The following is a 24393-nucleotide window of genomic DNA, read 5'->3' on the forward strand; positions in this document are numbered from 1 at the left end:
TCGAATGACCATTTTCCATGGTAGACTTTGGGACAGACAACAACACAAAATGGACAAGCAGAAGCTGATAGCCAAGATCGGTACCCATGGGGATGGCCACAACTGGGACCTTGGGTTCATGTCACACACAACGCACTCCATGCACGTTTGTGGGGTGAATTTGTACTTGCAGAATTACATTTTATTTTGCTCAATAACTGCATAAATCCATGTAAGATTCTATAAATCCCTTTTTTAGAAATAGAATCACTCTGAACATTGGGACACATGCAGACAGACTTTAACTTTACACTTTCAATGCATTATCTGGGCAGACATGGCACATATTGTTAAATGTTTGCTTGAGAATGTAACTTTAAAAAATAATCTGAGACTTACTTAAGAAAGAACTGAAAACAACATGGTCATTCTAAAAGATGAGAGACTTAACAAACAATCCAGGTATTTTTCAATATATCATTTCAGTTGCATCACACTCTAAACCTTTGCTATAAATTCTGTGTCTTAAGGTCTCATACTCCACAACCACTAGATAAAGGAACAGTGCTCTGAAAGCTTGTGCTTCCCAAATGATCCGGTTGGACTCTAGCCTGGTGTTGTGTATTTTTTAACTGAGGATAGATGTAGATGTAAGGAAGATCAATGGGAGTGTGTGGAAAGAAAGAGCACTCAACTTGCAGAATGTTGGCATATCTGTGGTGTCATTTGATCTTGTACTTGTAGTGACTACTCAGATATGTGATCTTCAGATAGTAACATTGAGTTGGAATCTGCACATAAGTTACTGGGTACAAATTGGCACAGCCAGAGTAGTGAAAATGCTAGTTTGTGTTCCAACAGCCAGGAGGCCATGATGCCAGATCTGTTCTGCACCAAGAGACTCACAACAGGACTTCAGTTGAGAAACTGACAGAAGAGATTTGGGCATATATATCAAGATGCATAGTCCAACAGGTGGGATGGCACTCTATCTTCTTATCACTGTCATAAGACTGAAGTATCCGGCTGCAATGTGACACAGAGCCTGGAACCCAACCTTTGGAAGTAGTGGACAATTCCTTGACACACAGAGGGCCCAAAATTTTGGGTGAATTAAAATTGGACTGACAGGCTCTGTAACCAATCTGTCGACTTCCACTGGAGCACAAGCAAAAGTCATTCAGCAATGGAATGCTGCAGTGGAAGGTCAGGCTAGGGTCATGAAATCCATGCATGGTATTGGGCCTGCTCAAAGTCCTGCAAACATGGATGCAGTTACCAGTGCTTAAAGAGGCTTTCAGGGTTTCACAGCAGGAGAAAGTGAGGACTGCAGATGCTGGGGATCAGAGTCAAAAATTGTGATGCTGGAAAAGTACAGCTGGTCAGGCAGCATCCGAAGAGCAGGAGAGTCGATGTTTCGAGCATAAGCTCTTAGCAGTTCAGCAATCTGTCCTTCAGCAAATTATGCAGATTGCTGAGGTGCAACTCCAGGGGTGAGAGTGGAACCATAAAGCATAAACCCGCAGTCCTCCCTGAGGATAATAGCATTTGTGCTGCCAATATGTCCATTCCAGTACTCCTTTTGTTGTTTGAAGAAAATCTTTGTTGCCATTTTGAATTTATCAGTGCAATTTCATTTAGTTACCATTAGCTTTCATTATTATAATCAAAGCTCTATCTTTCTTTGGTTTACCCATTACGTATCATTCCCTCCACCTTTGTATTCAGCTTCATTTTCCCATGTGCACCCCATCTCAAGTTTCCTTTTGCCTTGCCACCAATTTATAAAGACAGGATTTATAATCCTGAAAACCCAGTTCAAAGAGGAAATCTTTATCACGCGAGACGGTATACATCTTACCCTAAGAATTCACATTACTACTGCTCAACATTGCCACAAAGACACTGATAAGAGGTGAGTAAGTATTCAGAGCACAATATTAGAGCTTATTTCATAAACAAGTTTCTACAGTTTTGATAATCTGTTAATGTCAACTCCTCAATTCCTTTTTTTAACCTTCATGTCCAATCGTTACTCACTCTCTTAAAAGGCTTATTTACTACAGGTTTTGTGTTAATTTAAAATAACTTCCACTACAGCAGACTTAAGTAATTACATTTTACGTTGAAGTATTTGGGTGCATCAATTGATCAGAAACCATGTGAGGTGGTAATCCCATATTCATTCAGCTTCAGTCTGGTTGTATGCTAATTGTTATTACTGTACATTAACGTTTAATGTGCATGATATCTGAACTAAAAAATATATTAAAATCAAACAGGGCAGCATCATTGGCCCAATCATCTTCATCGAAAACCTTTCATTCCTGTTGATGTCAGAAATGGGGATGTTCACCAATGATGTACAATATCCAGCACCAGTCATGACTCATCAGATTCTGAAGCAGGCCATGATGAAATGCAACAAGATCTGGACAATATCCAGGCTTGGGCTGACATGGCAAACAACATTCACAAATGCCAGGAAATGACCATCTCTAATAAGAGACAATCTAATCACAGTCCCATATTCAACGGCATTACCAACACTGAATCCCCAACTGTCAACATCCTGCTGGTTACCATTGACCAGAAACTCAACTCTACTTGCCATGTATGCGCAGTGGCTACAAGAGCAAGTCAGAGGTTAGGGATACTGTGGTGAGTAATTCAACCCCTGAATCCCCAAAGCCTGTCTATCATCTGCAAGCACAAGTTAGGAGTGTAATGGAATATTCCCTACTTGCCTAGATGAGTACAATTCCAACAACACTCAAGAACTTGATACCATCCAGGACAAAGCAGCCTGCTCAATTGACACTATATCTACAGACTAGGCAAAAGTGAGTACTGCAGATGTTGGATATCAGAGTCAAGATTTGAGTGGTGCTGGAAAGGCGCAATAGGTCAGGCAGCATCTGAGGAGCAGCAAAAACGACGTTTCGGGCAAAGGCTCTTCATCAGGAATGAGGTTTGGAGCTTCATGGGAGATAAATGGGAGTTGGGGGGTGGGGGGGGGGCGGTGGGCTCAGGGGAAGGCAGCTTCCACCTAGCCACTCCACCCTCCTCTCTGACCTATCACCTTCACCCCACCTCCATCCACCTATCGCAATCAGCTACCATCCCCCCCAGCCCCACCTCCTTCCCATTTATCTCTCCACCTCTGAGGCAACTAGGTATGAGCCACAAATGTTGGTGCAGTCAGCAAAGCCCACATCACAAGTGAATTTTAAAAAACGACATCACACTATGTAGCAACTGTGCAAAGAAAAACAATTAATACTTCATTTTAAAAACCTTTCATTAGAACATTAATTTTATTGTGTTTACATCATGATTTTTGGTTTGCTGAGCTTTTCCACTAAAATGTACTTTTAGTTAAGATTTACCAAACTCTTTTATAATTAAAACTATTCAGTGGATACAGAATTCAGACACTGGAGCAAGTTCTTGTTGGAATTTGTAAGGTGGGACTTGCCAATAGTCTAAGGGTTAATATGCTACAGTACAATTTCATTCCGTCACCACACGTTGCAACTGCATTACACAGCTGGTAATCTGTGAACATAAAAGAGTTTTCCAGCAGGTGTTGGCAGCTAATAACATACTGTTAAACTGGAAGACAAAGGTGTCAGAGAAGCAACATGCTGCACTCAATTTTGGTTTAGTGGGCACTTAAGGTAATTGCTTTGAAAATTCTTTAAGATCAAATTCTGTAGTGTAAAGCTAGGCTTTTTTAAAATCAGCCTCTGTATTTCTGAATGCTTAAGAGTCTGTTCAGAGGCTTTCTCATTGCAGTGCAATGATTAATGGCTTCAATATATTCTCCCAAACTAGAGAAATGAGGTGTGACCATCATTCAGTTTGGGAACTGATTAACTGTAAATAACATTTTGTTGTGGGTTTTTAGGTAACTGACTTGTGTGAAATTTTCAGCTGTGTTGCTTACGGTACAAAGATAACAAATGCTCTGTTTACATGAAATTAATATAATGTCAGTCTTGGATTAGCTGGTGGCACTCTTGGCAATACCTTAAAAGGTATTGGATTTAACTCACACTCAGGAGACTTGGATATACAATCCAGGTTTCCACTTTGCTGTACACTACTGAAGAATGGACTTCTTTCACTGGAGCATAGAAGATTGAGGGTTGACCTTACAGAGGTTTATAAAATCATGACCATAGATAAGGTGAATAGAGAAGGTCTTTTCCCTACGGTAAGGGGTTCAAACTAGGGGGCACATTTTTAAGGTGAGAGGAGAAAGATGTAAAAATGACATGAGAGGCAATGTTTTTTACATAGTGATTAGTGTGTGAAATGAACTGCCAGAGGAAGTGATTATAAAAAACAGTAACATCACACTATGTACAGTTACAACCTTTAAAAGACATTTGGAAAAGTACATGAATAGGAATGGTTTGGAGGATTAAGAGCCAAATGCGGGAAGGTGGGATTAGTTTAGTTTGGGAACATGGTCAGCGTAGACTAGTTGGACTGAAGGGTCTATTTCCATGCTGTATGACTCAATGACTTTGAGTCCTACACTGACAGAGGTTCCATCTTTCAGGTGCAACTTTAAACTGAGATACCATCTGTCCTCTTAAATGCGCATTAAAGATCACATGGCATTAAGAGTCCAGGAGTCATCCTAATATCCTGACCAGTATTTAGTCTTCAACCAACACTTCAAATTTGTATGAAAACTGAAATTGCTGGAAAAACTGAAGAGATCTGACAGCATCTGTGGAGAGAAACCAGATACCACCTAAAATATCTGATTGCTCTTTGTGGGAGCTTGACGAAAGTATGTGCAAATTGGCCAATATATTTCCTACGCTATAACAGTGACTATACTTCAACAGTACTTCACTGACTGGTGATTTTGGAAACCTTGAATTCATGAAAAGTACCATATACCTGCAAGTCCTTTATTTAATAGATATTGTTCACATATATTTGGATGTTTGCTGTTTTAGGATTGAATTACTCTTACATTTGACAGATATTTCTTGAAAGATGCTTTTGTTTCTTCATTCCTCACTAATTGTTTGAGCTGTCTGTGACTTGGTTTATGCAATCATGTCTTGTCTTCATTTTGATGCAAGCATGAGTCAGTCCTTTCATACAAATTCACTGAGTGATGGCAAGAAAACGAAAAGTGGCATCAAGTTCGGGTAAATCAATCACAATCTCTTTCATGTTAATGTACTTGTTATAATATTAGTGGAGAAAGTTGACAGCTGACTGATACAGAATACAACTTGTGCTGTGAATGCTACAAACCGATCTGAAGTTTGGCTTAATTCTAATATCTATTAAATAAAGGACTCTGCTTTTGAATACTCAAATTTTGAATCTTGGAAAACTTGTGTTTTCATCGAATTTATAATTTTCAGAAGAAGACTTTTATTAGATTTTCAGCACGAGTACTCTAGACATCCCTAGAATGGTTAGTTTCTGGGTTGTGGTAAAAAACAATTTCCTGCGCAGTTTACCAGTTGTGGGATGCTGCATTAAAGTCTCAAGAGATTGGAGCAGGAATAGCTATTTGTCTCATGCAGCCTACTCCACCATTTAATAGGTTTTGAATGTGGTCTTTAGTCACTTGTCAATCAAAATTCTGTCTCACCTAGCCTTGAATATATCCATTAGCCGAGAGTGTGCCTGCACTGCTGTTTGTGGAAAAGAATTCCAAAGTTTAAACAATTTCTGACAGAAGAAATTGCTCTTCAACCCTGTCTCAAAAAAAAGAGATCCTTACTTTTTGAACTACACCTTCTTTTGGATATAGGTTTGCTCACTGAGCTTGAAGGCTCATTTCCAGATGTTTTGTTACTCTACTAGGTAACATCTTCAGTGGGCCTCAGGCAAAGCAATGCTGAGAATTCCTGCTTTCTATTTATAGGTTGGTGATGTCATTTCCTGTGGCAAAGTTACTTCCTGTTCCTTTTCTCAGTGGTTGGTAGTTGGGGTCTATCTCGATGTTTGTTGATAGAGTTCCACAAACCCACCAACACACTAAAACAGCAGCTAATGAACTTGAAAGACCTTATACAGACAATGAGCAAAACTAATGTCATTTACAAAATTCCATACAAGGACTGTAACAAACACTACATTGGATAAACCGGCAACAAACTAGCCACCAAGACACATGAACATTAACTAGCCATAAAAAGACATGACCCTCTCTCACTAGTATCCTCACATTCAGATGAGGAAGGACACCACTTTGACTGGGACAACACATCTACCCTAGGACAAACCAAAAAAAGACATGCACGAGAATTCCTAGAAGCATGGCTTTCCAACCCAAACTCTATAAACACATCGCGTTAGACCCCAACTACCACCCCCTGAGAAAAGGAACAGGAAGTTACTTCACCACAGGAAATGACATCACCAACCTCTCAATAGAAAGCAGGAATTTTCAGCATTGCTTCGCCTGAGGCCCACTGAAAATGTTACCTAGTAGAGTAACGAACCATCTGGAAATGAGCCTTCTAGCTCAGTGAGCAAATCTACATCCAAAACATCAACCTGAGCTACAGATCTTCTCAAAACTCACTGCACCTTCTAGTTGTGGACTTCGGCATTGACCCATAAGATGGTTTAGACTCTTATCGAGAAAAAGAAATCAATTATAATTCTTTCAATAAGTCGAATTCCAAACTACTCAACTATTCATCATAAGGCAACCCCTTCATTAATACTGAACCTGAAAAACAGCAGAGTGAATCTTGAAATATTTCCAACGTACCTGTGTATCTCCCATCAGGAGATTAAAAACTAGATAACCGTTGTGGTCTTAGTAAGCCTTGTACAGCCTAGAGATCCCTATTTTTAACAAAAATAAATCTGTTGTCAAGAGGGAGGGAGAAAGAGCGGGAAACAATAGGCTTGTTAATTTGATATCATTGGAAAAGTATCAGAATTGGTTCTAAAGAATGTTATAACTGGAGCTTTGAAAATAATTGGGAAGATTCAGTACGGTTTTCTGTAAAGAAATAATGTTTAACCAATTAACTGGAGTTCTCTAAAGGAGTAGCTTGTGCTGTGGACAAAGTGGAGTCCATTGACGTACTGTGTTTGGATTTCCAGAAAGTATTTGACAAGTTGCCAGATAGAGGTTGTTATGCAAAGGAGGAGCTCCTGTGTCAGAGTAACATTTTAGCATGGATGGAAAACTGTTTGTTTGGCAAAAAACAACAAATACACTTGAATTGAGCAGGATAATATATACTGGGGCCTGTGCTGGGGTTTCACCATTTTACAATTAAAATGTTAAAGATTTGCAAAGTATTCAGTGTTATGAGAGAAAAATGCAGCAAGTAGTCCTGGTCTGGAATGCACTACCTGAAAATGGTGGAGCCAGAGTCAATCAAACCACTTGAGATCATTCGACCAGGTCAGGTGCTCGGCACTGAATGAGACACTTATTCTGGATGTGCTGAAGCCTGTCCACCATGTATAAGCCACAAATCGGGAGTGTGATGAAAAACTTTCTACTTCCAATGATAAAGCAGCTTCAACAATACTCAAGAAACTAAATATCATTGAGGACAAAGCAGGACACTTGATTGCTTACCTCTTCACTAAATAAATCTTCAGATATCCAATCTTTTTATTACAGTTACACACGGCAGCGGAAATGCAGAATGCACATCAGCACTTACCAAATCCATGACCTCTACCAATTCAAATGGCAAAGTCAGTTGATGCAGAGAAAAACCATCTGCAGCAGGCTTCCCTTCCAGTTAAACACTATGCTGCCTTGAAAATATATGACTGTTTCTTTACGATCTCTGGGTTAAAGTAATGAAAATTGCATTGAACAGCACTGCGAGTATGTTTACAATCTATCTTCATATCTGAAGTATCTAATTTCTGGAACCGCTATCACAAACAAGCATAAACTGAAGCACAATATTGTTCACGTTCCACTTGAATGTCTTTCCAACCTTCATCTGACCTTATCAGCATAACTTTCCAATACATATAAAAGGTATGTGGTTATTCTTGAAATGAATAAAAATTCTGAACTGGACCATAACTCTTAATTCTGTGAAGATCCACAATAATGTATGATAGTAATAATACTCCACATGCATCTGTTTGGGAGGGCTGAACTGGTTCGAGATGGGAAAGACAGGGGAAAGGGTAGCATCGGGGAGGGGGAACGGGGGGTAAGGGGGGAGTGCGCAGGGATAAAATGATAGAATTGGTTAAGTGTGACAAATTTGTGTATACAGTTATTTGTTGCAACTTATGCAAAAACTATTCGTTTGTGTGAAAAATTAAGGTTTACTTGATAAGAATTAAAAAAACTTTTATTTCAGATGCTATCTTTTTAAAAAGAATATATTCATTCATAGACAAGATGATAATAGCAACTAGGTGAAAGTGAGTACTGCGGATGCAGGAGATTAGAGTCGAGAGTGTGGTGCAGGAAAAGCACAGCAGGTCAGGCAGCATCCAGGGAGCAGGAGAATCGATGTTTTGTGAAAAGCCCTTCATCAGGAAGATTATAATAGCAGGCCATGCCAGCCTAACTCTGAGAGGCATGCCACAACAAAGATTTAGGAAAAAGGTCAGACACATTAAAATGCCATGACAAAATTTTGAATTTTTAAGGAAATGCTTTGTCATGGAACATTTCTGGGAATTAGGAAACTGCTTTCTTCATTTAGATGTTAACGTTATAACACCAGGATTCAATAACCACAACCTACATAGAATGATTAAGGCAACGTAACATCCCAAAACACTTCACAGGAGCTTTCTAAACAAAGTGTGACACTCTGTGACATTGATAATAGGTTAGATAATCAAAAACGTGCTAGAGGAGTAAATTTTAAGACTTACTTTAAATGAGCAAAATAAGATTGAGGCATAGAAGCTTAGGGATGAAATTCTAAATCTTGGGGTGTAGGCAAATGATGGCACAACCACTAATATAGGACAACTATAGGGAAATGATTCAAGTTAAGACAAGGGCAGTAGAGATTTTATTTGATCTCAAGTTTATGGAGGATAGAATGTGGACGGTTAGCCAGGTGTGCTTTAGAATAGTTGAACCCAGAGGTAATGAAGACATGGATGAGGATTTCCCCAACTCTGAGAAAGTGGGGACTGCAGCTGCTGGAGTCAGAGTTGAAAAAGCGTGCCGCATTAGGCCCGAAACATCACCTCTCTTGCTCCTCAGATTTAGCGTGACCTGCGTGCTTTCTCCAGCACCACACTTCTTCAACTCTGAGGATTTCAGCAGCAAATGAGCCAGGGTCTACATCAAGCAAAGCTTTAGAAATGTAAATAGGCAGCCTTAGTGATGACAGATGTATGAGAGCAGAAGCTCAGTATCAAATGTGACAATCAGGTTGCCAACAGACTGACTGTTGCCAGGGAGAGGGATGGCATTGATAATAGCGTCAGACTCCCTCATATTAAATCAAAATTATATCAAATTTTCAAGGAAATCACATGTTCATTTCTCAAATAATAGAGTCCATCAAATGTAAACCTCCCATTTCAAAGCAAGTAGAATGAGTTCTGTATTAAGCTGTCATACTCTAGGACTATTTAAAAAAATTACAACATTAGACTATTAGCAATTTTAGTGTTGATAGTCCTCGGCCTGCATTTGCAACAAAGACATTCGAAGTGTGAGAAGTTCTGATTTTGTTAGTCTTTGGTCAAAGAATAATTATAAAGTCTACACTTAAAGATGTACTTTTGAAATAAAGGTACTAATTTTGTTTTGACAGTCTGTTACTTTATTGACTATAATTTCATATATATTCTATTACATTTTTAAAAAGTTTTTAAACTGTTATTTTGGATGATTCTATTTCAGTTGATGGAATGGATGAAAAATGTAAATGTGGTCAGATAGTGCATCAGTCTGGATTGCACATTCAATATAAAACAGCAGCAATTTTATGATGACTTTGATATTTAAAATATCTGTCACAGCACCACCAAGAGGAAAAATGAGTACTGCAGATAGCTATAAGCAATTAATAAAGTATGTGCCCTTCATACTGATTTTAAGAAGTCAGTATTCAATCCTCTTTGATAATTACATAATATACCAGAGAATATGGACAGTCTTATACTCACCACTATCTTTAAGTTGTCATTCATTTGTCACACCTCTTCAGGCCCTCCCTTCTATGTATTTTTCTGTTTTTGTGAAGCCCATTTTTTCCTTCCCTCTATCTCTGTTTCTCTTTTGCTTTCTCTCATTTGCACTCCGGGAATATTTGGGCTTTTAAAGCACTAGAACTACATTATTTCGGTGTGGCAGTGCTGCTAATTGCAGATACAAATGAGGGAAGCTTGTAATGGTTGTCAGCAGGCTTCAATCAAAGGAGACAGTGGGTCCCAACACCTTGTCATAGACAGCCTCCAATCCCTGTCCAGGGGTTTGGGCAGGATCAGGTTCAGGATCTTCTCATAATGGGTAAGGTCAGGCAGTCAACTCCCATCTTGGATCTTTCTGCCTTATTGTCAGCTGTTTTCTCATAGAATGAGAGAAAAACAGATGAAAGTGGGTCACACAGCTGTTAGTGTTGGTACAGGTAGAGGAAAGGTGTTGTGATATTCTGAGTAAGTGAGTGAGTAGGTAGCACAGAAACCTTGCAAGATTTAGTAGTGTGGGCTTTAGGAGGGAGGTGCTGCAAGCAAGTCAAGGAAAATGTTGCATAAAATACTGAATGATAAAATACGAGCTATTTTGCAGTGGCAGGGATAGTGAATGTGAAGTGTAGAGAGAAGATGGTGGCACTTACCTTGGCAGAACAGATGAGGGCATTAATCATTTGCCTGCACAACAGGCTTTCCTCCAGATGACTGAGACCACACTTAGCCAGGTGGCAACCATGGCCCAGGCTGGTAGGATCTGGTGTTGTGGCCTCCTCTGTCAGCCTGGGGGCGGAAAACATCCTCTCTCTGCACCATCTCATCTACCAGTACCTCCCGATCCCTATCCACAAAGCAGAATGCCAAGTTTTCACTTATCTGCCATTTCTGGAGCAAATGTCAAGAAGTGTGCAGGGCAACTCCAGACCGATAATGCTTGTCTATGTATGCAACAGCTTTTTAAAGGTGGTACGGGTGCCATGGAAACTCACCCTTTCCATGAGCACCTGCTTAGTTGTGAGTCCTTTCGGTTACAGTGAGTGGGACAAACGGGCAAACATCAGACGAGAGGAGCAACAGATAGGCCTTGCAGGTAGTTAATAAGGTGAGTTTGGGTTCAGAAAAGCTAAAGGCTCTGGCTTGAGAAAACTCACTAGGCCTTGCATAGAGATGCCCTCTATGAAATCTAATGAACTTGACAGAGTCACAAAAAGTGAGATTCAACACATGAAGAATATTTCTGTTTTTATGGCATTTGTCCTTTTAACTTAATTAAAAAATTTATCATGGACACAAGAAGCTTTACTAGGTGTCTATTTTCACAAATATTTTGAACAATCTGTCGAAGTCAAGTGCCTAATTGTGTAATATGAGGTGATACACAATAATTGCTATTCTGTAGATTGAGTACAGCCTGACAGCATGACATCTTTAAATTGAGAATATCTGTCAAATGACACCTACAGAAATGACAACGACTGCTGGAGGTCATAATGAAGTCTTAATGCTACATGCACTCCACATTCTGCATTGAATATGTAATGGATTAAATGATTATAGAGGTTTATTAACATTTGATTGAAACTCCAGTCTCTATCAATCAGCAAAGAAGCCAACATGGAATCACCTTTTGTGAGTGATGACACTTACAGAAAGTCTACAGATTACAGCTGAACGTGACAACAATATGAAATCGTAATGTCAGTTAAATTAAACATTCCTTTGGAGAGCTTAAAGAAGAAAGTTTTGATCATTGCCAAGGTACAATACCCAATAAAGATCCATTAAGTTTTAGCATCTTGTTATATGGTGTAAAGCTAATGGGTGGAATCCCCCAGAAAGTGTGAGAAATGTGAGCTATGGCAAGATATGTGGCAAAATCAGTGAGAAGTAGTGAGACCCATCTCAACATCTCAATGCTAAGAAAACCTGACAAGGAAACCAGAGTATATATCTGGGGGATTCAGCTCATTGCTTGCTCCAAATCATCACCATGTTGCCTGGAAACAAACTACAACTCAAGGGAAACTACCCAGACGTCAACCATAGCTGGATTAGTGGTGCTGGAAGAGCACAGCAGTTCAGGCAACATCCAAGGAGCAGCGAAATCGACGTTTTGGGCAAAAGCCCTTCATCAGGAATAAAGGCAGTGAGCCTGAAGCGTGGAGAGATAAACTAGAGGAGGGTGGGGGTGGGGAGAAAGTAGCATAGAGTACAATGGGTGAGTGGGGAGGGGATGAAGGTGATAGGTCAAGGAGGAGAGGGTGGAGTGGATAGGTGAAAAAGGAGATAGGCAGGTAGGACAAGTCCGGACAAGTCATGGGGACAGTGCTGAGCTGGAAGTTTGGAACTAGGGTGAGGTGGGGGAAGGGGAAATGAGGAAACTGTTGAAGTCCACATTGATGCCCTGGAGTTGAAGTGTTCCGAGGCGGAAGATGAGGCATTCTTCCTCCTGGCGTCTGGTGGTGAGGGAGCGGCGGTGAAGGAGGCCCAGGACCTCCACGTCCTCGGCAGAGTGGGAGGGGGAGTTGAAATGTTGGGCCACGGGGCGGTATGGTTGATTGGTGCGGGTGTCCTGGAGATGTTCTCTAAAGTGCTCTGCTAGGAGGTGCCCAGTCTCCCCAATGTAGAGGAGACTGCATCGGGAGCAACGGATACAATAAATGATATTAGTGGATGTGCAAGTAAAACTTTGATGGATGTGGAAGGCTCTTTTAGGGCTTGAATAGAGGTGAGGGAGGAGGTGTGGGCGCAGGTTTTACAGTTCCTGCGGTGGCAGGGGAAAGTGCCAGGATGGGACGGTGGGTTGTGGGGGGGCGTGGACCTGACCAGGTAGTCACGGAAGGAACGGTCTTTGCGGAAGGCGGAAAGGGGTGGAGAGGGAAATATATCCCTGGTGGTCAACCATAGCCCTTCCTCCTCCATTGGCATTTAGCATCTGTCAGCCTATTTTGGTCATTCTGGCAATTCTATTCATGGACATTGTGATCTGGAAGCACAGACTTGCACTGCAACTAGCAACTAACATTGAAGTGCAGCAGTGGGAAATACAATGCACAAAGACTGGTATGCAGCTTGTGCAGTGCACTAGGCTGCATGTTAGGGATTCATGCTTGTTCTCTTCCATCCATCCACTAAATGCCTACCTACTTATTTACACCATCTGTGCCTTGCCATGCCTGTGCATTGCTATGTCAATCTCAGACCTGCTCCACCTGTCGGTTTACATGGAAAACTCATGGTGTGTGCAGCAAGCAGGCAGCTATGTAAGGGGATTAGTCCTCAATTAAGTTTTTATAGATACCCATCAGTCAGGGAGTTCTGGCACAGCATGTTAAGGGTAGCTTCCTACACCAGTCCGGGGGATTGGTGATTAGGTATCTGGTCAGGGGGCATCTTAGTCTTGGGTTCATGGGTCCATGTCCCTGGAACCCAGGGAGTAGGTCACTATCAGTGGGCCAATGGCATCTGCGTTCCTTCTGGATGACAATCACTAATATTTAGTGCCCTCTGTGTACAAAGGTGTAGCTGCAAAAGAGTTGTCCAGCAGTGGCTGAATCAGGGAGGTGTCAGCTTCCGAGAGCATCAATGGTGCACAATGGCCAGGGAGTTTGCATTCTATAAACCTTTGGTCCCAGGTGAGAAATGTCCAGACTCCTGACTGATACCTGTGCATCTGCCCAGCCCTAATAACCCTGCCTCCTCGAGTAGCTGGAGAGGAGCCAGAGGACTGACCATGACCCATTTCCCAGACTGCAGAGGTATGATCCTTGTCTGAGAACACCCTGACGAGACAGTTGAATATGGTCAAACCCCAAGACCATGGGAGGTTTCCTTTCTCTAACTGTGTTGGGATCCTCTGATTGTTGGGCCTCTGCATGGACTTCAGTGAGGACAATGCCCCTAAGATTTTGAAACGTGGCTGCCTGCTTGCTGTACATATAGTGTGATTACCACTGGCACATGAAGCGATTTATGAGCTTGACATAGCATGATGCTGCACTGAGACAGGGAACTGGTGACCAACAAGGCTTGGCTGATTGGCTGTGTGACTGTACTAATTGGAAAGGCAAGGAATGGATGCCGTGAGCATGCAAGTAGAAGCTAAATGAATGAGACTTAAGAAGCATCTCACTGACAGCCATGATGGTGTGTATTCTTCAGCACAGCCAAGAATGAGCTTGGTGCCCCTTTGTGCAAAGTGGCCTTGCGGCAGCCTTTCTGTGCTAATTGCTGGCACACCGTGCAGTGTGAGTCAGTGCTTTTGGACATGTCTACCAGTGGATCAGAGAGATGGAGGGATAATCATCATGGGTTGTCAAATATTGAATGCCAATATACATGGATGAGGGATGTGTGCCCACACATTGTGCTCTAAGATGCTGCTTTGGTACTGAGCAACTCAGAGGCTCCTCACAGCCAGCAGCAAGATCCCTTCATTTCCATGTCGAGAACTCTCAAAGTCTAGATTATTTGACATGTTTGGGAAGATAGGAGAAGATAAGGCTGAATACTAATGACACAAGTTGCAGCTTTAATAAAGTGTTAACAAGTTATGACCTCTTATAACTAGTTAACTTGTAACTGCCCAATGAAAGACTTGTATATCTTTTTTGTAAAAGCTTAATAGCTGCATTGAGATGTTCCTGATTTCAATGTGGGCCTCACTAAACTTCTCATCTGATTCTGCTGCAGTGCCACTCAGATTCTACTTAATATGTGTGAGTGACTAAGTGTGTGTGTGTGTGTGTGTGTGTGTGAGGGAACAAGCTTCCAATCTATCCTTGATATCCCTGTCATTGAACAGACATGGTCTGGATCAGTATGTGGCAGTTGGCATCTGCCAACTCATACAAAAACACCAGCATTTTCCACCCTCTCAAACTAAGTTCAGGACCTGAAACATCAGAGCTCTCACAGTTAACCCCAGCTGTGACAGACTGATGGTTGTACTGTCATCATTGCTCAGCAATGCTAGTGCTCTGATATTAAAATCACTGCTGTGAGTGAGATGTGGCAGCAGGAGGTGGTCGGCTCAAAAAACAAGGTGATAGATACAAACTGAGAACTGCAGTTGTTGCAAATCAGGAACAAATCCAAAGATGTGCAGGTCAGGTGAATTGGCCATACTAAATTGCCCATAGTGTTAGGTGCATTGGTCAGAGGGAAATGGGTCTGGGTGGGTTACTCTTCAGAGGGTTGGTGTGGACCTGTTGGGTTGAAGGGCCTGTTCCCACACTGTAGGGAATCTAATCTAATATAATTTAATCAAAAATAGAAATTGCTGGAAAAGCTCAACAGGTCTGGCAGCATCTGTGAAGAGATTTCAGAGATAACGTTTTGGGTCCAGTGACTCTGCTTCAGGACAATACCCTTTGTTTGGAAAGTTAAGCCAAATTCCAATAACCAAAAGAACAGATAATGGGTGGAAAGCACTCAGAAAATACAACAACTTACTGACAGCCATGATGGCGTGTATTTTCAGTGTAGCCAAGCTCATCTAGTGTTCAAGGACCAAGAACCTACTTTGATGGACCAAGGCCCATCAAAGAAAGAGAAAGGTTGGATTCATTTAATAAAATGAACTATTTGACTGTCTCCATGAGCTTTCTTGTGGTATAAACAAATGCCTCAAGACTCTTCAGCTCACCCTAACCTAGAAACAGTATACCACAATTATCAGAGCATATTCCCCAAGCCTGGAAGCAATGGATAAGCCAGAAAGGAATTCTACCCCAGCCTCAATGAGTATCCTAAAGGAAAACAAGCTGATTCTCCTTGTGATTTTAATATCAGATGTGGAAGAGACACACACCTTTGGAAAGATGTGATTGGCAAGGAAAATATAGAGAAATACAACAGCAATGGAGTCCTCCACCTAACAACATACTTAGAATATGGAATGGTCACCACGAGCATACTATTTCATTAGATTGAGAAGTGCATGATGTCACAGCAACACCCTCACTGCTTGACATCACGCATGCTATGACAGGAGCTGATGACTGCTGTCTGTTCCTTAATCTGATCTTCTACTTTCATCAGCCTAGCACACAAACTGCTACAGGAAATTCAATGTTGAAGGAGTCAAGGACTTGGGAAAAAATGACCTCTGGAAAAAATCATCTTCACCACACTCAATGAATAGGAAGCACAGTAAATTGATAGCACCTGGCCTGCCCTTGAATCCATCACAAACAGCATGTGCAAAGAGAATCTCTGAGGAAACATTTTGATTTTTTTTTAGAACAGCCAGGAAACTCAGGAGCTACTACATCAAGCCATTCCTTAACTGGAATTGTCACAACCTTGAGGGAATGAAAGCAGGCCTACAAATAAATGAAGATGAAGGCCCAACAAAAAAATCCAATCACCAAAAGAACAGTTAATGGGTTGAAAGTGCACAGGAAATACAACACCTTACTGACAGCCATGAAGTCATGTATTCTTCAGGGCAGCCCAGATCGTCTACTGTCTAAGGACCAAGGAGCCTACTCAACAGAGAACTAAGGATGAAGTGGAGGCCATCAAGGAAAGTGAAGCAGTCAGTGCTTGTTGCAAGGATCACTTTGAGGATCTCCTCAACTTGGTTGCCTTGTTGCCAATTCACTGGACAACATGCTACAGTCTGATACCTGCATCCACCTCAGCAAAACCACAGCTCGTCGGAGGTGGAAAAGACCATTGAACAATTGAGAGCTGACAAGGCTGCTAGAACAGGTGCAGTCTCTGCTGAATGATGAAATGCTGCAGAGAAACATTCTTGGCTCTTCTAGATAAACTTATCAGCCTTATTTAGAAGGGAGACAGCCTGCCAGTGGATCTCCTTAATTGTGAGTCTCCTCAAGAAAGGAGATAAGACTGATTGCAGTAACTACAGTGGGGTATCCCTACAGCTGCCATAGCAAAGATCATAGCAGGCTAGTGGACGTGGTCATAGCAGATATTATTCTGAATCACCTTCTCCCAGTGACTGAAGAGGTGCTACTAGTATCACAATATGGATTCTGGCCATCAAGGCACTCAATGGACAAGGTGTGTATATATAAGACAAATTCAAAATTTTACAGAGGGCAGCAATATGACCTTTTCTAAACGTGCAAAGGCACTTGCCTCTGATAACCCAGCTGGATTATGGAGTGTTCTCTTCACTTTTGGCTATCTGCAGGAATTCATTACCATCTGTCCTTGAGCTGCAGACAGTATTTGCGTGTATGCACAGTCAGAGCAGTAGCTAGGAGTTTAGAAGAAATGCATCAAGGATATCCTTAAAGCTTCCCTGAAAAAAATGCAATAACCCCACAGATGCATGGCATTTTCTTGCCCTGGACTGCCCAATGTGGAGATAAAACATCATCAAAGGTGCCAATCAAAGGTGAACATCTTGGGCAACATGGTAACTCAGTGGTTAGCACTGCTGCCTCACAGCGCCAGGGACGCAGAGTTTGATTCCAGCCTTGGGTGACTGTGTCTGTGTGGAGTGTGCACATTCTCTCCATGTCTGCGTGGGTTTCCTCTGGGGGCTCTGGTTTTCTCCCACAGTCCAAAGATGTGCAGGTTAGGTGAATTGGCCATGCTAAATTGCCCATAGTGTTAGGTGCATTAGTCAGAGGGAAATGGGTCTGGCTGGGTTACTCTTCGGAGGGTCAGTGTGGACTGGTTGGGCCGAAGGGCCTGTTTCCACACTATAGGGAATCTAATCTCATCTCTGGCAAGCCCAATCAGAGGGCAGTGCAAACAGTAGAAGAAGCATGTTGAATCTGAAACATGCCAGTTCCCAACCTCTTCAAACAGCACCTGCCCCACCTGCCTTGGACTTTGTAGTCACTTCAGTACATACAACTCCAGAGTGGAAGAAAGTCATCCATGATTCTGAAGGACAGCCACAGGAGAATCATTCATGTGAATGTGCAATGTGATTTTCTGTTTAACCGAAGTCCCAAAGCTACTCATGCATTTAAATGAGCAATTTATTGCTTTGAAATAGTTATTTTCTTTCCATAAATTCATGTCGAGCCATTGTACCAAATCTTATCCAGCTAAAGTTTTCTCACTAGCTCTCTGGGTGAGAGAAAAATTGAAATATGAACTCTCATGTGAAAATATTGAACAAGCCTCTCTCAAGCTACAAGGTTGTACGATGGATCCTAATCATGGTCAGTCTTACTAGGCCTGAAATGCTTTATATGATCAACTGTAGATCTGCATTGCAGAATCTTGTTTCCCTTCATAAAGCTTCATCTGAAGATTTCTTCAAAGCTCATTCAAATCTACACAGCTGCTCATTACATTTCATGGTTACTATGGTGAAAGATACATCAGGAAGTTTTGCTGACACCATCTTACTTATAGTTTGGGAGCTCAAGGACCTGACAGGTCTAGTGTGATGCAAAAAGTCACATTGTAGTTTAATAAGAAGCCTTAGATGAGATGTAATTTATTGTGTGACAATAACATTATTTCATTGGTATATGGTACATTTGTGCAATATACTTGTTATAAGACTATGGGGGAAGTCTTGATGTTATGTCTGTGTCCTTCAGTATGCAGGGTTGATCTTAACAAGTTCTTAGGATATTGTCATATTGGATAGTGCTTAATGCATTCTTCAGCATTGACTCTTTCAGAACCGAACACCTTATACAACTTATAAGCATGATCAAAACTTAAGGAGGAGGCAACTGGTGCCTCATACCTCCCTTTTCCTGACATATACTTACAAAGAAAGTAACTTGATTGTTCAACAACATGGATAGGTAGAAAGGAATTGGTTTAATCTTTTATTCAATATGTAAACATACAAATAGCCACAAGAGGGTGCTATTACACACTTTTCTCATTGATGAAAAGGTTACAATACTGCAGCTTTGATTTTATAATCAGGGTCAGAAATGCTATTTTCAACCGTGATTGGACAACAAAATATACTTTTACATTCTGATCAGTTCTGCCCAGAATTTTTTGACCAGGAGTATCCCGTTACACAACAGTGGAGACCAATCCAGGAATGTTTGCAGCCATCAGTGAAGTAGATCATGTTGGAAGCCATACACTCCTTTTCAGCACTGAGTGTTGTATTCCTTGGTTAAAATGTCCAGCAGCCACTTTGAAAGCTACTGAAATATTCAAATACATATTTGAGGTAAGTATGGGGACAGGATGTAGGTAGTGGGGCAAGTGTGTGAGGGGCTGTTGTATCCAGTGGGTGAGGGGTTAGTGAGGCAGGTGAGTTAGGATGGTGAGGTGGAAGCTTAGGATTGGTTGACAGGTTAGGTCAGGAGGAAATGGGTCAGTGCAATGTCACGTGCAGCAAGGATATGGAGGGTTGGAGTTTCAATGTTGAAGTTAGGGATTGTGGGGTTTTCCAGATCTAGTGGGGTTGGGTCAAGCAAGGGGGTCAGATCAGAGAATGGGGTATGTTATTTCTGAGGGTGATTGTATCGAGGGGTGGTGGGGATGTTGCAACTGGTGGGGTTTGTACAGAATGGGTAAGAGGTATGTAGGGGCAGATAAGGTGTCAAGTCCGGGATCTGAGAGGTTTTGGATCTGTTGAAGGCATGTTGTGAAATTTGATTTTGTGAAACTTGAAAAAGTTCAGAAATGACGAACATGAATGTTGCCAGAGTTGGAGGGTTTGAGCTTTCAGGAGAATCTGAATAGGCTAGGGCTATATTCCCTGGAGTGTTGGAGGCTAAGGGGTGGCCTTATAGAGATTAATAAAATCATGAGGGCATGGATAAAGTGAGTAGCTAAAATCTTTTCCCCAGGGTATGGGAGTCTAAAAGTAGAGGGCATAGGCTTACGGTGAGAGAGGAAAGATTTATAAAGGACTTAAGGGTCAACTTTTTCAGGCAGAGGATGGTGTGTGTATGGAATGAACTGCCAGAGGAAATGGTAGAGATTGGTACAATTACAAAATTTAAAAGACACCTAGACTGGTAGATGAATAGGAAGGGTTTAGAAGGATATACTGGCAAATGAGACTAAATGTATTTATGGTATCTAGTCAGCAAGGATAAGTTGGACTGAAGGATCTGTTTCCTCTGTATATCTCTGTATGTCTGCTGTATATCTCTATAACTCTGAGTCTATTTAATGATGATCTTTCACCCTAATCTTCTAACATATGAACTTATGAATTCTGAACAGGAGCTGTCCATTCACTTCCTCAAGACTGTTCTACCACTCAATAAGCTTATAGCTAATCTAATTACTGTACGTTCTTGCAAACCTACAGTAACCTTTCACTCTTTTGTTCATCAGGAATTTATCCAGCCTGTTTTAAAAAGTCTGCTTCGAACATCTTCGAGGAAAATAATTTCAAAGACTCATGCCTTTCTGAAAAATTTTCTCCTCATCTCTGTCTTAAATAGGAGTCCAGTGTTTCAAATTCAGACTCCTTTCTTTCGCTCTTCACTTCTTGTGATTCTCTTTCTGCCTTGATTTTTTTTCTCTCTTCTATTGACTGTGCTAAACGAGACTTCAACAATGAAAACACCTTACTGTTCTGTCTTCTGAAAAACAATTCAGCTAGTGTTCTGCCAGTCCTAGTGTGAGGTGTATTACAAAAGGTAAACAGAAAATTTGCCAGCTTGTGAGTCAGTGATAACTGATATTTCCTCAGATTTGCATCCAGTATTTACCTAACAAAAGAATGTTTAACACTATATACTGTGCATTCTGCTGCTCCACTGGATGACATAATGGATGTTCAATGTGTTTTACACCATTCATTACGATGAATTATGCAAACGCATATAAGTGTCTACTCAACAATATGGAACATTTCCCAGATATGTCCTGCACACTAAAATCAGGACAAATCCAACCTGCCAATTACCACCCAATCAGTCAACTCTCAATCAGCAGCAAAGTGATAGAAAACATCATTCACAGTGCTATCAAGCAGCAACTGCACTGAAATAACCTGCCCAGTAATGGATTAGAGTGGTGCTGGAAAAGCACAGCAGTTCAGGCAGCATCCGAGGAGCAGGAAAATCGACGTTTCAGGCAAAAGCCCTTCATCAGAAATATAGGCAGGGTGCCTGCAGAGTGGAGAGATAAATGAGAGGAGGGTGGGGGTGGGGAGAAAGTAGCATAGAGTACAATAGGCGAATGGGGGTGGGGATGGAGGTGATAGGTCAGAGAGGAGGGTGGAGTGGATAGGTGGAAAGGAAGATAGGCAGGTAGGACAGGTCATGGGGATGGTGCTGAGCTGGATGGTTGCAGCTGGGCTGAGGTGGGGGAAGGGGAAATGAGGAAACTGGTGAAATCCGCATTGATGCCGTGGGGTTGAAGTGTTCCGAGGCGGAAGATGAGGTGTTCTTCCTCCAGGTGTCAGGTGGTGTGGGAGCTGCAGTGGAGGAGGCCCAGGACCTGCATGTCCTTGGCAGAGTGGGAGGGGGAGTTGAAATGTTGGGCCATGGGGCGGTGGGGTTGATTGGTGCGGGTGCCCATAAAGCACTCTGTTAGGAGGCATCCAGTCTCCCCAATGTAGAGGAGACCGCATCGGATACAATAAATGATTTTGGATGTGCAGGTGAAACTTTGGATGTGGAAGGCTCCTTTGGGGCCTTGGATGGAGGTGAGGGAGGAGGTGTGGGCACAAGTTTTGCAATTCCTGCAGTGGCAGGGGAGGGTTCCAGGAAGGGAGGGTGGGTTGTTGGGGGGCATGGACCTGACCAGGTAGTCACGGAGGGAACGGTCTTTGTGAAAAGCAGAAATGGGTGGGGAGGGAAATATATGTCTGGTGGTGGGGTCTGTTTGGAGGTGGCGGAAATGTCGGCGGATGATTTGGTTTATGCGAAGATTTGTAGGGTGGAAGGTGAGCACCAGGGGCGTTCTGTCCCTGTTACAGTTGGAGGGATGGGGTCTGAGGGCAGAGGGGCGGGATGTAGACAAGATGCGTTGGAGGGCATCTTTAACCACGTGGGAAGTGAAATTGCAGTCTCTAAAGAAGGAGGCCATCTGTTGTGTTCTGTGGTGGAACTGGTCCTCCTGGGAGCAAATACAGCACAGGTGGAGGAATTGGGAATACGGGATGGCATTTTTGCAGGATGTAGGGTGGGAAGTGGTGTAATCCAGGCAGCTGTGGGAGTCGGTGGGTTTGTAAAAACTCAGTGTCAAGTCGGATGTCATTACTGGAGATGGAGAGGTCCAGGAAGGGGAGGGAGTGTCAGAGATGGTCCAGGTTTCTGCCCAGTCATGCCCAGTTTAGGTTCCACCAGGTCCTCTCACTTCCTGACCTCATCATAATCTTGGTTCAAACATGGAAAAAAGAGCAAAATTCCAGAGATGAGGTGAGAGTGCCTGCCTTTGACATCAAAGTCACATTTGTCTAAGTGTGACATCAAGGCGTGCAAGCAAAACTGGAGTCAATGGGAATCGGGCCAATCTCTATTCTGGTTAGTCTTCCTGCACATAGGAAGCTGGCTGTGGTTGTTGAAGGACAAAGTCATCTCAGCTCCAGGGTATAACTGCAGGAGCTCCTCAGTGTAGTGTCCTAGGCCCAACCATCTTCAGCTGCTTCATCAATGACTTTCCCTCCATCATAAGGTCAGAAGCAACGACGTACGCTGATGGTTGCACAATGTTCAGCTCCATTTGTGTCTCCTCTTTTACTGAAGCAGTCCATGTTCAAATGCAGCAATGCCTGGACAACATTCAGGCTTTTGAGCTGACAGGTAGCTAGTAACATTCTTGTCAATTACTGCCATCCTGTGACATTCAATGTCTTTAGCATCACTGAGTCCCCCACTATCAATATCTGGGAGTTACAGTTGACTAGAAACTGAACTGGACTAACATAATGGCTACAAGTGCAGGTTGGAGCCTTGGAATACTGCAGCGAGTGACTCACCTCCTGACTCATTAAAGCTTATGCAACAACGACATGGCACAAGTCAGGAGTGTGCTGAAATACTCATCACTTACTTGAATGAGTGCAACCCCAACAAAACTCAAGAAGTTTGATACCATCCATTCATTCCCTCTACTACTGACTCTCAGTGGTAGCAGTATGAACCATCTACAAGATGCACTGCAGAAATTCACAAGAGATCTTGATACAGTGTCTTCCAAATCCATGACCATCTGTATTTAGCAGGATTGTGTGGGAGAGAATTTTAGGAATAGTGATTATAATTCACTTAGTTTTTAACATAATTATGGAACTGCAGCTTAATTTCTAAAATGGAGCAATTGAATTTTAGGGAGGTGATGGGTGAATTAGCAAAACCGGACTGAAAGCAGCTACTTGAAGATAAATCAGCATTGAGAGATATTTAAAAGGAAGATTCAAGCAGTTCAGAATAAACACATTCCCATAGAGCAAAGGAGCAGTCACATTTTGAGCTTCCTGGAGATGAAGGTACAAATAGGATAAGATAAAATATAAAAGGAATGCTTACATCAGCCACTGAGAACTCAATTCTGCAGAAAGCCGAGAGGACGATGCAAAGGAAAGGAATTTTGGAAATCAAATAAAAGACAAGTAAGAATTTTGGCAAAGAAGATCAGGGAGAAACAAATACGTTTTAACAATCTATTAGGAGGATCACTAAGGAAAAAACAGACGCCATAAAGAATCAATCTGGTAATGGGTGTGTGAGGCAGAAGGTGTGGGTATGGTTCTTAACGTAAATATTTTTGGTCTTAGAAAGTAAGGGACAATGCAAGCATTGCATTTAAAGAGGAGGCATTTGAAATATAGGCTGTGATGAGCTTCAAGAGAGAGGAAGTATTGAAGGGATTAAAATCTTTGTACATGGATAAATCACCAGTGTCAAGTGAAATATACCCCAGGCTGTCAAAAGAAACTTGGGAGGAAATTGTAAATGCTGTGACCATCATTTTCCAAGCCTTGTTTGTTGCAAGTGTGGCGCCAGCATATTAGAGCATTGCTAACATTGCACCTTTGTTTAGATAAGGAAATAGATGGAATAATTACAAGCCATAGAACATAGAACATTACAGTGCAGTAAAGGCCCTTCTGTCCCTGATGTTACACCAACCTGTGGAACCAAACTGAAGCCCATCTAACCTACACTATTCCATTCTCATCCATATGTTTATCCAATGACCATTTAAATGCCCTTAAAGTTGGTGAGTCTACTACTGTTGCAGGCAGGACGTTATACACCCCTACTACTCTCAGAGTAAAGAAACTACCTCTGACATCTGTACTTTATCTATCATCCCTCAGTTTAAAGCTGTGTCCCCTCATGCTAGCCATCACCATCCAAGGGAAAAGGCTGTCACTGTCCACCCTAT

Source organism: Chiloscyllium punctatum, chromosome 9 (assembly GCF_047496795.1).
Source record: "Chiloscyllium punctatum isolate Juve2018m chromosome 9, sChiPun1.3, whole genome shotgun sequence".
Classification (NCBI taxonomy): domain Eukaryota; kingdom Metazoa; phylum Chordata; class Chondrichthyes; order Orectolobiformes; family Hemiscylliidae; genus Chiloscyllium; species Chiloscyllium punctatum.